General features: G+C 61.2%; 2 long non-coding RNA genes across 2 annotated transcripts; one reads left to right on the top strand and one right to left on the bottom strand.

The window, feature by feature from the left end:
- Positions 1–6,831: 6,831 nt before the first annotated feature.
- On the bottom strand, positions 6,832–10,072 carry LOC112663051 (uncharacterized). The gene is made up of 2 exons (XR_003139016.3): positions 7,281–10,072; positions 6,832–6,993 (listed from the first exon to the last, which is right to left on the bottom strand). It is a non-coding gene; the product is annotated as an uncharacterized LOC112663051 (long non-coding RNA).
- Positions 10,073–10,866: 794 nt separating this feature from the next.
- Positions 10,867–14,161, top strand: LOC125753705 (uncharacterized). The gene is made up of 2 exons (XR_007406101.1): positions 10,867–11,367; positions 12,805–14,161. It is a non-coding gene; the product is annotated as an uncharacterized LOC125753705 (long non-coding RNA).
- The last annotated feature ends 497 nt before the right edge of the window (positions 14,162–14,658 follow it).

Here is a 14,658-nt window from a genome sequence, read left to right as displayed (position 1 = left end):
GTGTGCAGATCCAGCCACACCAGCAAATGCCCATCATCCTTCACATTCCAGATCACCTGCGGGCCCCTGCCTTTCTACGGGTGCCTCCTCGGGGCAGGTCCCCATCTCCCGAGCCTGCAGGCCACACCTGGTCCACTCCGCTCACTGTCCTCACGGTGTGTGTGTGTGTGGTACCCGTTCAGTCAGACCAGCCCTGGGAGAAACGCATCTGAACTCACGCTTGCTCTGTGACCCCAGCTCTTAGCACACATGCCTGTGATTCTCAGGTGTTCAGGTGATGCCGCAGGACACAGGAACGAGTGACTGAACAGAAATTGGATCCGAGTCAAGGCGATTTCCTGCTCCGATCTGTGCAGGTCCTCCTCTCCGTCTTAGACAATATCATCTACCAGGACAGCCAGCTGGAGGCAATGAGCATGTGTGTGCAGACTAAGCCTCTGCCTGCAGTGACGGCCACGGGGCATCGTGTCGGGGTCTGAATGTCCAGGTTCAGTGTGATGCCTGGTTCCCGAGGCTGGAGGTCTGTGAGGCTGGTATGTGCAGGACCTGGGCAGTGAGGACCGGAAGGCTTGAGAAGCACCTCCAGCTCAGCTCTTCCCAGACACACAGATCTGCTCACTCGTGGAGACCAGTTTGGTGACCCTGGCGCCCACTCCTGGGGTGGGGGTGGGGGGCACGGTGTCACCACAGGGTCCAGTACACAATCACTAGTCAGTCGATTCCAGCCGAGGCTTGAGTCAAGTGCATGGGGTTCACTGCACTCCTGGCAGGTGTGCTGCAGAATTCCCACAGCGTGGGGAGGACGGGTGGGGGTCCGTGTGGTCCAGACCCCCATACTGAGTCGGGGAGGACATGGGATGGTGCTGGGGGCCCAGATGCGTTTCCAAGATCCGAGGAGATTATTCTCCTTACAAGAAAGTGAGAAGGGCTTTACTCGGTGTCCTTAAGAAGTCCCCCCTCCTCACCCCCAGGCTGAGGAACCACTGCCTGAAAACACAAAGGGAAGTCGTCCTCCAGAGCCTTCCAGAAGACAGAGGGAGTGAAGCTTCCAGACCCCCTTGGGATGAGATGACTGTTCTGGCGAGTCGCTAAACTGGGAGGAACCGGCCTCTTCTCTGTGCGGCCCAGCTGTTCTGGACATGAAGCATTTACAGGAAGCTTGTCTGCGAGCTCCTTGAAACAAGATGCTGGACAGACCATTGTCTACCCAGTCTCTTGGATCCTGGACACGCCCAGAAGGGGAAGCACTAGCTAAAAAGCAGAATGTTCTTGCCAGGCACATGTCCCGGCATCTCTTCCCTCCACCCGTCAGAGCCTAGGGGTGCGGGTGGGTGCCCAGGGTGCGTTTCAGCCCCAGGTACCCACGCACCTGCCTGCGGGCCTGCCAGCCCCAGCAGAGGTTCCCAGAGGACCGTTGGATCCTCCTCCGGGTAGGGGTCTGCAGGACAATGAGGGAAGCACACCACTCTGGGTGCAGTCACCCCTCTTTGGGAGCCCAGGTGGCTGTGCAGCTTGCAGAAGGGCCACTCAGGCTATCTGTGCATTTCCCGGAAACACTGCCTCCTCAGAGCAGGCGTCCTGCCCTGCTCTGGTCCTGCGGGTGTCAGGAGAGGAATGGAGGCACAGAGGCACCTGGGGCGTGGACCAGGGTCACCGGACCCCTCTGGGCCTCAGCTTCCTCATCTGGGGGCTGGAGGGCGCTGTAAGGTGGCCGGGGATGCAGACCTTGGGTGGTTGTGCTGGGGGCCGTGGGCTGCTCAGTGAGGGGTCACAGAGGCAGTGAGTGAGGCCACCCCGCGGGGACATCCATGCCCTACGTAGTGAGGACTGTGCCCTGCAACTGCCTGACCCGTCCAGTGGGCCCCCCCGGGGCTGTCCCCAGATCCCAGGGATCCATGTCGCCCTAAGCCTCCCACCAGGTTGTGTGAGGCCAGCCTCCGAGCAGCCCCGGCACGCGCGTGGTCATTATCACACCTTGTACTGGGAGACGGTCACAGAGCGGTCCGAATCAAAGTCGTGTCCCAGCCAGGGATAAGCACAGTTGGCTTGGCCTAGACCTGACCGGACTCCCCCTGCGGAGGGGGTCCCCAGACAGCCCAGACGCAGCATCTTTGCTCTCTGCTCAGGATGGGCCCAGCACCCCGTGGTCCAGAGCAGGACCCAGGGCTGGGTCGGCTCCTGAGTGCAGCCCCCTCGCCAGCTGTTCCTGCCTCCGTCGCCCATAAGGAGGCCTTTCTAAGGCCGTGGTGCGAGGTAAGGAGCTAGTAGCCTCACCCAGAGAACCGTCCACAACCTGGGGGCGTCCAGGCAGCATCCCGTCCCATGTGCTCGTGAGAAACACATGTTAACTACGCGTATATACTTTACCATTTACGTAGCATTTCCTGATCCCTGCTGTTTGACTCCCGGTGGTTAGAACCGGGTGGTGCAGTGTCCAGGTATTTGGGGATTCTCCGGGTACTGACTTCTAGTTTAATTCCATGACATCTCAGAATGCACCGTGTCAGTATCAACTTGAGTTTCCTGTGGCCCAGATACAGCCTGACTTGGCGCCGTCTGTGTGTGCCCAGAATGATGGGCACTCTGCCGTCAGCGTGCAGAGTGTTCTGGAATGTCTGCTGAGTGCAGAGACTCGGGCGTGTGCTCCGGGGCATCACACCGGTGGTGACGTCCCGCCTGCTGGGTTCCCGACCTCCGAGGGGCAGCAGGGAAGCCTCTGCTCTAAGTGGGGCCGTGTGAGTCTTCCCCTGGGGGAGGCACGGCCGTGGAAGAGCGTGGACGTGTCCTGGAGAAGACACTGCCCGTCATTCTGTCCCGGCCGGCTCGGCCCTGCTCTCTGCCCTGCTCCGGAGCCCGCTTGGCCCGAAATCAGCAGGTTCCCTCGTGCTTTATGGTGTGGTGTGTGTGGTGCTCCTCCGTCCTCCTGTGCCAGCAGAGAAGGTGGCTTTCCATGGCCGGGGACAGCCGGCTCCCGCCAATCGCTGCCCCGAGGTGCAGGGTCTCTGGGGCCCGGCCGCGTGCAGCTGCTTCCGGGCAGCGCGGGACCACGACGGCGGTCCTGTCGCTTCTCTTCCCTGCGTGTGTTGTTTCTCTTCCCCGAGTCTTCCGGCGTCTCAGTTTAACTGCAGGTCCCAGGGTCCCCGTCCAGCGCCTCAGTGAACCTATGATTCAAACCTCGTTCTGAAACATTCGTCATGGTTGAAAGAGGATCTTGAAATCACGGGCGTCCACCTGCAGATGACGACAGCCTGTCACGGCGTGTGCGACCACGTGACCTGCACTCCTGGTGCCCTGCGCCCTCGGTCGGCCCGGCCCGCGGGCCTCTGCACCTCCCCACAGACCCCTCCTCAGGGCTGGTTACGTTTCTGCTCTGGCTTCGTGGCCGCCCTCCTCTGCGCTCCCCGTCAGCCAGATGCCCAGTCACCCGCTTCTCTGCGGGATGCCCCGGCCTGCCGCGCCCTCAGCTCCCCACAGGCCGGGGCCGCCGCCAACTGGCTGCGATGCAGCTCCCTCCTCGGGACCCGGGGGGCCGCCGGCGCCTGCTCCCCACCTCCCTGCACTGAAACCACAACCGAGAACCGGGTCTTCAAAGTAGCCTCGGCGAGGGCACAGACGCGGAGAACACCATGGAGCTGAAAGCAGCGGGTCAGATGGAAATGGCACATTAATTAATATCCCATCCTCCCGAGGCGAGGCGCCTCCGTTTCCATCTGGAGCTGCCGTGGGACCTGTGAGCCGGCCTGCCAGCGATTTCCTCACGTCTGGTGTGGACGGAAGCCGGTGGGCAGGTAGCCGATGACCTGTCATCCCACCTTGCACAGCCTCATCCGGGCCCTTCGGATCGTCCATGGGACGGGGGTTAGCAGACCCCATTCTGTGTGGAATGTTCCTGAAGCATATGGGGTTTGGGGGCTCACGGCCGCCAGCTCCCCTGGACTGCACCCTGAGGCGGGACTGAGGCCCATCCCGCCACCTCGCCTCTGTCCCTGCAGAAAGGACCGTGCTACAGGGCCGGGCGTTCTCGCCCGAGGAAAACACACGGAGCCCAGCGGGGAGTGCAGGGCAGAGGGGAAAGGGGGCAGGATGTTCAGGTGAAGGGGCACGCTGCTGAACTGCAGCAGCCAGCACCGCCAGCAGCTTCCCCACTGCCGCCCCCTCCTTCTGGGTCCCGGTAGAGAGGCCAGGAGATGACAGGAAGCCTCTGTCCCTTATCACTCATGGACGCTCGCATTCACGTCTTCACAGCACTTCATCATCCTTCACTATCCTCTGAAGTCGGTGTGGTCCGCGGACTTGGGGTCTGGGCTGGGGGGCCAAGGGCACGTTGCACTCCCTGTGGTTGTTACTCCTCCTCTGGCCTCACCTGTGCAGCTGGGCTTAGGGCGTGGCCAGTGTGAACTGGACTTCCCCTGGCTGGCAGGAGGCATCTCAGTCCCGTCTTTCTGGAAGTATCCTCAGCCGTGGAGAGCAGGAGCATGGATCCCGAGCTGAAAAATAAGCTCCTGGGACCCGGGGGCTTCCAGCTACAGTGACGGACGCCCAGGCCAACGTGCTGGGGTCCGTGTGCAGGTGGGGTCGGGCTGTGGCCCAGGCCTTGGGGCGGAAGGCAGAGTGTTAACCAGAGATGACCTGGTCACTAGGAAGGGAGCTGGGGCGAGGAAGGAGGTCTGCGGTTAGCCCACTGCATTCCTGGCTGTGGTCAGCAGGGTGGGCACAGGGTCTGGGGCTGCGGGGCGAGGGGGTGGGCAGGGACACAGAGCAGGTGGCGCGTTCTCGGGTCCCACCACGGATTCCTCCTGGACTCAGTCTCCTGGGAGGACAATTCTGCGTTTCCCCGCACCTGCTCATCCCCAGTTCCCACCTGTGCTTGCATCATCCCCGGGGATGCGCCTGAACCTCCTGCTTCCTCCCTCAGCAGGAGGGTGTGTGGCGTGCGGACCTGCAGTTCTCGGTGCCATGGCTCAGACTTCCCGGAGGTCACAGGAACCAGCGGTGGACGGTGGCACCCTGTGGCCCCTGGATGGGGAACCCCAGGAATGAAGGGAGCCCAGCCCCTGGGAGCACCAGGAACCTCGTGAGGGGAGGGTAGCCCTCAGGGACCCCTGTATCCTGATCCCTGACAACCGGAAAACAACAGTGGGTTGAATCTGACCCTTGTGTTAGGGGCCAAAGGGTTCACCTGGCGCCTGTCAGCTCAGTCTGTTCCAGGAGCATAACCACCCTCCTCACCACAAACACCAGTTGCTAAGGATTGCTAAAGACCGCATCACTGTGATTCCCCTTGTGCTTTCGGGCTCCGTGATCCTAGGTCCCGACCTCTGGTCACAGCTGCCCGCCCAGAGTCAGGGAGCTACAATCCACAGCGCTCTCCCGTGGGTGCTGGCCGAGTGGGGCTTCTCTGCCACGCCAGCTGAGCCAGCCTCCTGAACACTTACTTTGGGTAGACATCCCCTCCCCCTCCCCAGACCTCCCCACCCCCAGACCGGAGGAGACAGTGCTTAGAATCCTCTGTTTGCAAATAGGAAGACAAGGTGGTTCTGATTTTTCAAATGACCTCCTGACTCGTCCAGAGGGAAGAGAGGGTCCTGGTCACAGCGCAGCCCTGAATCCAGCTGTAGCAGCAGCAGGAAATCCGGGCTCTCACCTCCTTCCCCTTGCTGCCTCCTGCCTTGCCAGGCTCAGGTCAGGGCCCCGGAGAGCTGCCCGCGGGACCGACAGGCTGTGCCGGAGCCTCTGCAGAGATCCCCCTCAACCCCGACACCCAGCCCCACTGACAACCCCCCCAGCCTCCTGCAGATTCCCAGCCAGCCAGAAGGCACCACTGGGCAGACGAGTCCCCGGTGCTGTGGCCTCCGTGGGTGAGACAGCCCTAGGCCTGGGTGGGCCGGGGAGTGTAGGGAAACACACACACACACTCACCCTCAACCCTCTCCACAATCAGGGAAGAACTCCCTGAGGTGCCCCGGGGCTGGTCCTCCTGGGGAGGGGCTCCACCCGAGGGCCCCTGACCTCCTATCATGAGGGCTCCACTGACTGCAGGTGACAGAAGAGCCAACACAAACTAGCTGAAGAAAAGGGGGGACTGATGCACACAGGTAGTCCCAGAGTCCAGGAGGGAGTCTAGAATTGCTTAGGCCAGGGGGCCCGGCTCCTCCTGCATCCTGCATCCCTGTGTGCCCTGTCGGCTTCATGCTCACATGGACCTGCCTCCTGGTGACACGGGAACACCCTCCCTCCCACCTGTTTAGACAGAGGTCCGAGCCTGGAGGCTGGCGGCTCGCATCGGGTCCCGGGCCTACCCCTGCACCAGTCACGCAGAATGCAAGTGACCAGTTCACCAGCGCCTGAGTCCCACGGTCCATCCTGGCTCTGGGGTGCACTCAGCACCCCCAAACCACAGGGCCAAGAAGGGGGGAGGTGGGTCCTCACAGGGCACCCGGAGGCTGTTGTGAACATTCAGGACAGGGACGCTCGTGGGCATGATAGCTGAGATGAGACCTTCCAGAATGGGGCGGGGGTGGGGGGAGGTATGTGGGATGTGGGAAGCCCAGCCTGCAGCTGAGGGACGGGAATGCACAGGGGACCTTTGCCCAGGAGCTGGGTGCGGGCAGAGAAGGGGCCTGAGTTGTGAGGACAGACTGGGGCACTGGGGGCACTGGTCCCACTGGGCTGAGATTTGGTCATGGATGGTCATTTCCATGTTACAGAATTTAAAATATTTAAAACGCTAGCAACTTTTCAATTTCCCAAGCCCTAACATAATTAAAGTTACTTTAGTCACACTGTGTCTCTTCTGATCTGAGAGCAAAAGCAGTAAATATGCCACCAGCATATCGATAAGACAATTATTCTGTAATCCATTCCAAACACCGTGAACTGATCTGACAAGTGGCTATGGCCCTCTTAGGCTTTCTTGGCCTCCGGACACCTTCGAGGGCAGCCCATGGGGGCAGAAGGGCCTTCCGGGTCAGGGAGCGCATCCGTTCTTCTTCCCTGGTGTGAGGAGGCAGCACGGCCCTGTGAGCTGGCCTCCCCCCACCCGAGGTGGCCTGGCCAAGGAGGACCCTGTCCCTCCCTCACCACAGCCTAGCTCAGGGCCACCCAGTGTCCCCAGCCCCCGCCCCCAGCAGGAGGCCTGGCTCCCCTGTCTGAGCCCCCGCCCCTCACCCCCACAGCCGGATCTCACTGCCCAGAGCAGCCGTGAGCTCATCCCATACCCTGTGCCCGTCAGCTCCCATCACGGCCCCCGGGAAGCAGCCTCCCTCCCTCCACTGCTGCACCTCTGCTCCCCGCGAGGCTGGCACAGGGTCAGGGTCTCTCTCCGTGGTGGATGAGGTGCTTGCCCTTTGACTTGGAAACTTCAACATGGACTCTCCATGAGGAATTGACCGTTCGAATGCAGAAATAAACATTATTCTCTACGGAGGCCAGTAAAGCTCTTGCTTGTGGGACGTGGGCTCCACTGTTGGACATGGCTCTGCCCTCTGCGTGCATCCGGAGCAGTTTATTTTTTCGTGGTGGGGGTGGTCACCGCCTTTGAAACTGGTGGTTGAGGAGATGTATCCCCCACCTCCCAGCACCAACAGCCTGCACACAGGTGGACTCCTGCCGGCCCAGGGAGGGGCCGTGTCTGGATGTGCAGCCTGACAGTCGGCTTGGTCTGCCAAGCTCTACACTCTGGTTACTTCTTAGCTACAGGAGATGCTCCAGCAAAACTGATGTAGCCCGGTGGCACCTGCTTTATCTCAGCCATCTGCCAGGTAAGAGGGACGTGATTTACTGCCAAGATGCTCCATATTTGTCTTTGTGGCGGTCACCTCTAGAGCATGCATGACGCATTTCACCCCCGATACCTGTTTGCCGTGTGCGCAACTCTCGTGTGCCTTGGTGTTGGCGTTGATCATCTACAACCATTGATGCATGGCCCCGTCAACCACATTCTTCGTGGGATTTGTTTAAGGTATTTGAATCCCAAGGAGGGCCTTTGGAGAGGATTACCCGGCTGTCTCTTGTGAGAGAAAAGTACTCAGTGGCTGGAGACAGCTCTGCTTCTCAGCCAGTTGAGACTCAAGCAACATAGTTCTAGCTCTCCTGGTGCCACCAAATGTGGTCAGTGCCACCTATTCTGTTGATCCTTGGTTCGACCCAAGAGACTCCTGCACTTTGGTCTTCGATTGGATGTGGGTCCCACGGCCGATTTCAAGGATCAAAGAAGATCCCGAGATTTGGGACCTGGGTTCTGGGAGGATGGGGCTGCCTAGAATAAGATGGCAGGAGCTGGTACTGGGTGGTCAGATGACTGGCTGTGGCCTGAGCCTATCAGGGATGTCACATGGCAACTTCAGTGTAGATGGCGTTCTGGAGAAATTGGGGCTGGAGGACCAGAGATGGGAGTTATTCACACGATACTTGAACCATGGGGTTAAGTGGGATCCCACGGGAGAACTGACAAAGAAAAGGTGGCAAGTAATTGAGTCTTGGGGGAACATCTGCATTGACGGGTCCCGAGGAGAGAGACAACGATGGGGGCTGTAAGGAATCAGAGAGGCAGGAAAAAAATTGAGAACGTAGTGCCAGAGAAAACCATCCATGATGCATCGACAGGAACTGGCCAGTCATCAAAAACGTTTCAGGGAGAATGAAGAGAAAACCAAAGATGAGCCCCCAGTCACAGACCACTCCTTGCTGAGAGCAGAGTGAAGCAGCCTCATGGCCTTGGGGCTGGGGGTGGAGGGGCTGTGAGGGCCAGTCCCGGCGGGCCGCCACCTGCTGCCTTCCTGTCTCCCCGGCTCATGGGGGACTACCCCTCCCCACCGGCATCCTTTCAGGACAGTTAATCAAGAAGATTAACGGGCCTAATGGAGTCTGTCCCGATAAATGAGAGAGCGGCCTGACCCTGCATGCTGCGTGGCCTGCTCTCATAATTGGATATTCTGCAGCCTCCTCTGCCTCTATTAGGTTAACAAGCCGTGTTTGTCACATTGCAAACGGCTCTGTCCCTCTGTTCTCCTGGTGTTACGGATCTCCCGGGTTTTGGGAGACTGCGCCTCAGTGGCCCACCTGTCTTCTCTCCCTGGTGAGTCCTCTCCATGGACCCTGGGTGGCCTCTCTGCCTGCGGGGGCGGGGCGCACGGGGCCCCCAGAAGGTCCCTGCCTGGCCCTGCCGGGAGGATGACCAAGCCCTCCCAGCGCTCCTCCCAGGATGCAGGCCGGGCTGCCGGGGCTTCGCGTGAGGCTGCTCCCCAAGCTGGGGGAGGGGGGGTGCTGCAGAATGTCGGGGGCGGGGGGGGGGGCACACAGGACGGCGACCTGCCTGTCCCGGGCAGCTGGAATGTAGATGTGGGCACTGGAGCTCACGCAGCCCCTGAACGCCAGGAGGAATCCGATATTGAGACATTCCTAGAGGCGGGATAGAGCAGCGTCCTCCCCTTACGCCCCTGAACTGAAGAGCCAGCCTGGACTACACTTCTCCCGCTCGGCTTGCGTGAGAGACAAGTCGCTTGCATCCTGTCTAAGCTCCCCTGCGTGGACTGTGGGGCCCGAGGCTCTCAGCCAACTGTGTCCCTGGTCCCTGCAGCCGGGCCGGGCGGGCGCATCCCGCCCCTCCGGGCGCGCCACTGCAGAAGGCGGCTGCCCTGCGCTGTGGCTCAGAGGGCAGCGGGCCGGGGCTGGCGCCACGGCGGAAGCCGACTCCTCGGCCTGGGCTGGGGCCGGGGATCCTGCATCCCAACAGGCTCCGGGCCCGTCGGGCTGCAGGGCCCCGACCACACCGGGGGCAGCAGGGGTCCCGGCCGGGCCTCCAGAAGAGTAAGGATCGATGGGTGCTGAGCCCTCCCGCCCCAGGGGCCGGGCTCCACATTCAGCCTGCCTGCTGGCTGCTGGGCTCCAGGGGCTGCTCCTGCGGGCAGCACGTGGACAGGAGGTGAGAAGGCCCACCTGCCCCCAGGTGAGCTGGCCGCAGCGCTTGCACGATTTCCTGACCCACGGCCCGCCCATGACGCTGCGCCTGCGCAGTGTCCGCGGCCCCGGCGCTCCCGCCGCGTGGACCTCACGTCTGCTGCGGACACGCTCGGCCCCGTGCGGTCGTCGCGTCCGGGATTCCCGGGGCCGCAGGAAGGCCGCGGAGGCCGGGGAGCCCGGGGAGCCCGGGGAGGGTGGACGCCACGGAGGCACTGGCCAGCACAGGCCAGGGAGGCCAGGGAGCCTAGACGGGCCGGGGGCTGCGGAGGGCAGGGCGGTCACAGAGGCCGGGAGACTGGAGGCTGCGGGGGCGGCGCCCGCGGGATCCGGGAGCCCCTAGAGGCAGCAGAGGCCGAGGCGGCCGCAGAGGGCGGGAGGTCGCGGGCGGCGCCCCTCGGTCCCCAGGGACCAGAACGCTGAGGCCCCGCAGGGGGAGCTCTGGCCCCGGCTGGAAGGAGCACGACCCCGACTGTCCCACCCACGGTGCGGCGGGTCCTCGGGCTCCAAGGGACAGGCCCCACCACGAGGCGCTCCTGCCCGGCGCACTCAGGCGCGGCTGGATCCAGGGCCCAGCGATGGCCTCAGGACGTCCCTCTCCGGTCTCTGACCTCGCGGGCGCGGCTCCCCAAACAGCCGCCGCCGGTGTCTGTCGCCTCACCCCTGCGCGGCGACGAGACAGCAGCTGCGCGTCCTCCCGTCCCCTGACCTGACCGCGGCTCCTCGCAGGCCCCGGAGCGCGACGCCCCCTCGTCAGACCGGGCCGGCCCCGCGCCCCGCGCCCCGCGCCCCGCGGCAGGGCCTGAGCCAATCACGGCCTCCGGGGGGAAGGGCACACCGGACCGTCCCTCTGATTGGGTGGGACGGCGCCACGTGACCCCGCCTGGCCCAATCGCGGCAGGCCACGGGGCTTCCGGGCTCGCAGGTCGGCCTCGCGCTCCTGTCCTGACGAGCCCTGGGGAGACCCCGGGAGAGCGCTGGGGGCCCGCGGCCTCCGGGGGCGTCCTCCGCAGAATCCGGGTGCGCGCCCCAGACACCCCGCCCAGGCCCGGCCCGGCGCGATGCGGAGGAGGACACACAGCCTGCGGCCTTTGCTCCCAACCCCCGGCCGCGCCTCGGCCTTCCTGCCCTGCTTTCCTGGGCGCAGCCTGGACGGCAGCTCAGGCTCCGGCACCGTCCTGGCCGAGACCGGGCGCCCCCTGCGCCTGACCTGGTCCCGCAGATTCCCGCGGGGCTCCCCAGCCCGGCTCCGCCGACGCCTCCCGCCCCCTCTAGCTGCAGCCTCAGGAATGCCCTGCCTAGTGCATCTCTCTCCGGTTTAAACAGAAGTGACGTTGGAGCCGTAGAGCCAGGGAAGTCTGACCTTTGCTCCAGGAAGGTGAGATGATACCGGAGAAGCGGCAGCGGCAGGTGAGTCCTGCATTAACTCTGCGGAGCACTCAGTGATCCCCAGGGAACACGGAGCCCATAGCTGTTGGGGCCCGGGATGGAGGCACCTCCCAGGCCAGGTGAGTCACCCGGGGGGCTGACCTCCAGGGAGGATCTCAGGGACCACTCATGGGGCAGATCCGCTCCAGTGGTGGTTCCTCCATCTGTCTGCGGTAAGGAGAGCATGAGAAGGCTCTAAGCAGGCATCTCTCCGAGGCTCTGTAGCCCACGGGCGCGTTCTGCGTCAGCTGCTGCCGGCACAGACATGCCAGCTCCAAGAGCGAGTCACACGGTGACCCGGTGGTTCCGCAGCCATTCCTGACAGAGAGCACAGAGGCTCTGGCTGAGCGGACGTAGGGGCACGTTGCCTCTGGCCGGGTGGTACGTCATCGAGTTACCATAGAACGCACTTGCTCCGGAGCGTCCTCGCACTGCACATACTTTCCCACCAGACTCCCCTTCAGACCGAGGGTTCCCGGGCACCGAGCCAGTGTTGGACAGGAATGGTGTGATGAGAGAGCTCTTTGTCTCTGCACAAGGAGTGCTGGGGCTTGCCGTACCATCTCTGTGAGGAGGCGCACAGACCTGGACCTGGGCCGGGAATGCAGGTGCTCCCAGGAGCATATTCAGGAAGGGTCACACCCTTGCTGTTGGCCGCGCGAACAGCCTTCTCTCCTGGGTCGGCTTCCCTCCTGCTTCCTGTGGCCACTACTCCCGCCCAGCATGGCACAGCTGCCATGTGTCCAGTTGAAGGAGCTTCAGGGCTCTGTATGGCCTGCGGGTCACTCCCTGACCCTTGTCCAGGCCAGACCCTCAGGGACCTTGCATTGAGGCATCCGAGTCTCATGGAAGGAAGCTCCCCTTCCCAGGGAGAGGCTCCAGCGTGGCTGGGGGACCTGGGGAAGCAGAACTACCTGACCTCAAAGCCCCATCTGTGGAATCCGTTGATGCTGGAGTGGGGCACACTCAGCCACATGGCATCCCGTGGCCACTGTCTGCTTCTCTGTGCCCCAAGGACCACCCCAAGGCCTCACTCCTATAATAAGTGTCAGAGCCTGGACTGATGCCCAGGTAGGCAAGGTCTGGAGTTCCAGCTTTTAACCTCAACACCCTGGAGGTGCTGTCCTGACCTGGTCCCATTTATCTTCCCCTTGGAAATGAGGCCAGAGCCCCACTGCCCCTCTGGGATCCATTACCCAGACATTGGCCTTGACAGAGGGCATGGTGATCCTTCCGTTTCTCCCTTTTTTCTCTTCAAAGGAGAAAGTTCTTGCTCTCCGGTGCATTTTACATGCAGCTTCTACGTCCTTGTGATCTTTTTTTTTTTTTTTTCTCTTTGCCACAAAATCCGTCCGTTCTGCAGCAAAACAAAACTACCTCCATTTTCCTCTGGGTTCACACTTCTGTTCCTTTTCTCAGGATTCTGTTCCATCTCCTTTTCTCACTCCACTGTTCTGCACGGATAACCACTACTCATCTGTAAGATCCCGTCCAGGCATCACCCCATCAGGGGAGCCTCTGCCCAGCTGGGTGAGCAGCCTGCTCTCGGCAGTAGGTGCTTCTCCCCGTCACTCACGGACTCGTGCAATCAAGCAGTAAGCATTTGATGGGCGCTCACTGTACCAGGCACTGAGGATACAAACGTGACTATCCTAGTCGTGCCCCTGCCACATCCTATGAACATCTCACCGTGGACACATGAGCCAACCTTCATGGCCACCATTCGTTTATCCATAATGGGCACCGGACAGAAGCCAAGCCAATCAGAGTCCTTCCCTGAGATTTTCCAGGTGGAACAGACACAGTCTACGTTTCTCCAGTGGTCACGGCTCCATGACATGAGGCTTAGGGTCCGTAGACTCCCATGTTTCCTGCCTCCTGGAGATGCTGGTCCACCATGGGAGGGAATAAAGTTAGAGCAGAGAGTGAAGGGGACACAGTGGTGTTCAGTTGTCTGGTGTCTGCTGCTCCAGAAGCTCACGCCTGTCTGCTTCCTGTAGCGTGCTGGCTCACCTGACTCAGGTAGGCTCCAGGTGGGACCAGATGACACACCCTACCTGGAGGACTGAAGAGTCTAAATGATCCTCAGAGGTGCAGGCAAGTGAAGGGAACCCACAGGAAGAGCATCTCTGGGCCTCGCAAGAACGGGGAGTCTTTGCCCTGGGCTTGTCTGAATAACAAGGGAGGAAGCAAGTTTTCTCGGAGCCAGGGAGAGCTGTAGCCTGGGGGAGTGGCCTGTGGGCAGGAGAACTGCGGCCTCTGCCAGAGCCACAGGCCAGGAGGACGGAAGCGGAAATGCCCCAACCCCCCTCTCCTCCTGCCCTCCAGTCTCCTGCCAACTCCCCCAACTGGCTGAAGCCCACCAGGAGCTGACAGACTGCTTTCAGGCATGGTGGGGACCGGCCTCCCTGGGCACACCAGGGTGGGGAAGAACGAAGAGCAGCAGAGGAGGGGCACACACAGAACAACCAGCTCAGAAGCCTTCTTGATCCTTGACCAACACCCACCCCTTGACCTCTGGCATTTGGAATTGTGTTTCTGTGGCCAAAAACTGGGAGTTCTGACTGTTCAGTCTATTTCCATGACACTCTCCTGGACCACACAGTCTGATCAAGGACTGTACCTAACGGGATCCCTGGGTGGCTCAGCGTTTTAGCGCCTGCCTTTGGCCCAGGACATGATCCTGGAGTCCTGGGATCGAGTCCCACATCGGGCTCCCTGCTTGGGGCCTGCTTCTCCTTCTGCCTGTGTCTCTGCCTCTCTCTCTTTCTCTCTCTCTCTCTGTCTCTCTCACACACACATGAATGAATGAGGAAAATCTTTAAAAAAAAAAAAAAAAAAAAAAGACTGTACCTAGCCCAGAGCCTGGTATACAGTAAGTGCTCAAGAACATGTATGGAATGACTGGTGGGTGGATAATAAAATCTAATGCAGATGCCACAGGGGAAGACTACTCTGATGGATAATCCCTGCCTGGGTTTATCACCTTCTACCGAGTACTTAGGTGAGAAAAGCATCTTTTCCTTTTTCTGCTGTCGCAGACCTAGGAGAAGGTTGGGTGAGCATCATAGAGCCTCTCTTTCCAGCAGGGCGCTGAGCTCTTTGTGGTTATTCAGTTACTATTTTACAAAAGAGAAGAAAGGGGCATAAGTGTCATGGGCTTCCATGTCAATTGGAAACCACAAGCGCCTCCTACAGAATTGTCATCCACGCTAGGACCTCAGAAGACAGCTTCTTGGGAGTGTCGTGACACTGGCACCTCATTCCGTGATC

Source organism: Canis lupus, chromosome 26, assembly GCF_003254725.2.
Source record: "Canis lupus dingo isolate Sandy chromosome 26, ASM325472v2, whole genome shotgun sequence".
NCBI classification, from domain to species: Eukaryota; Metazoa; Chordata; class Mammalia; order Carnivora; family Canidae; genus Canis; species Canis lupus.
Note: the sequence above shows the minus strand (reverse complement) of the source record. Positions and strands in the feature narration are given on the sequence as shown.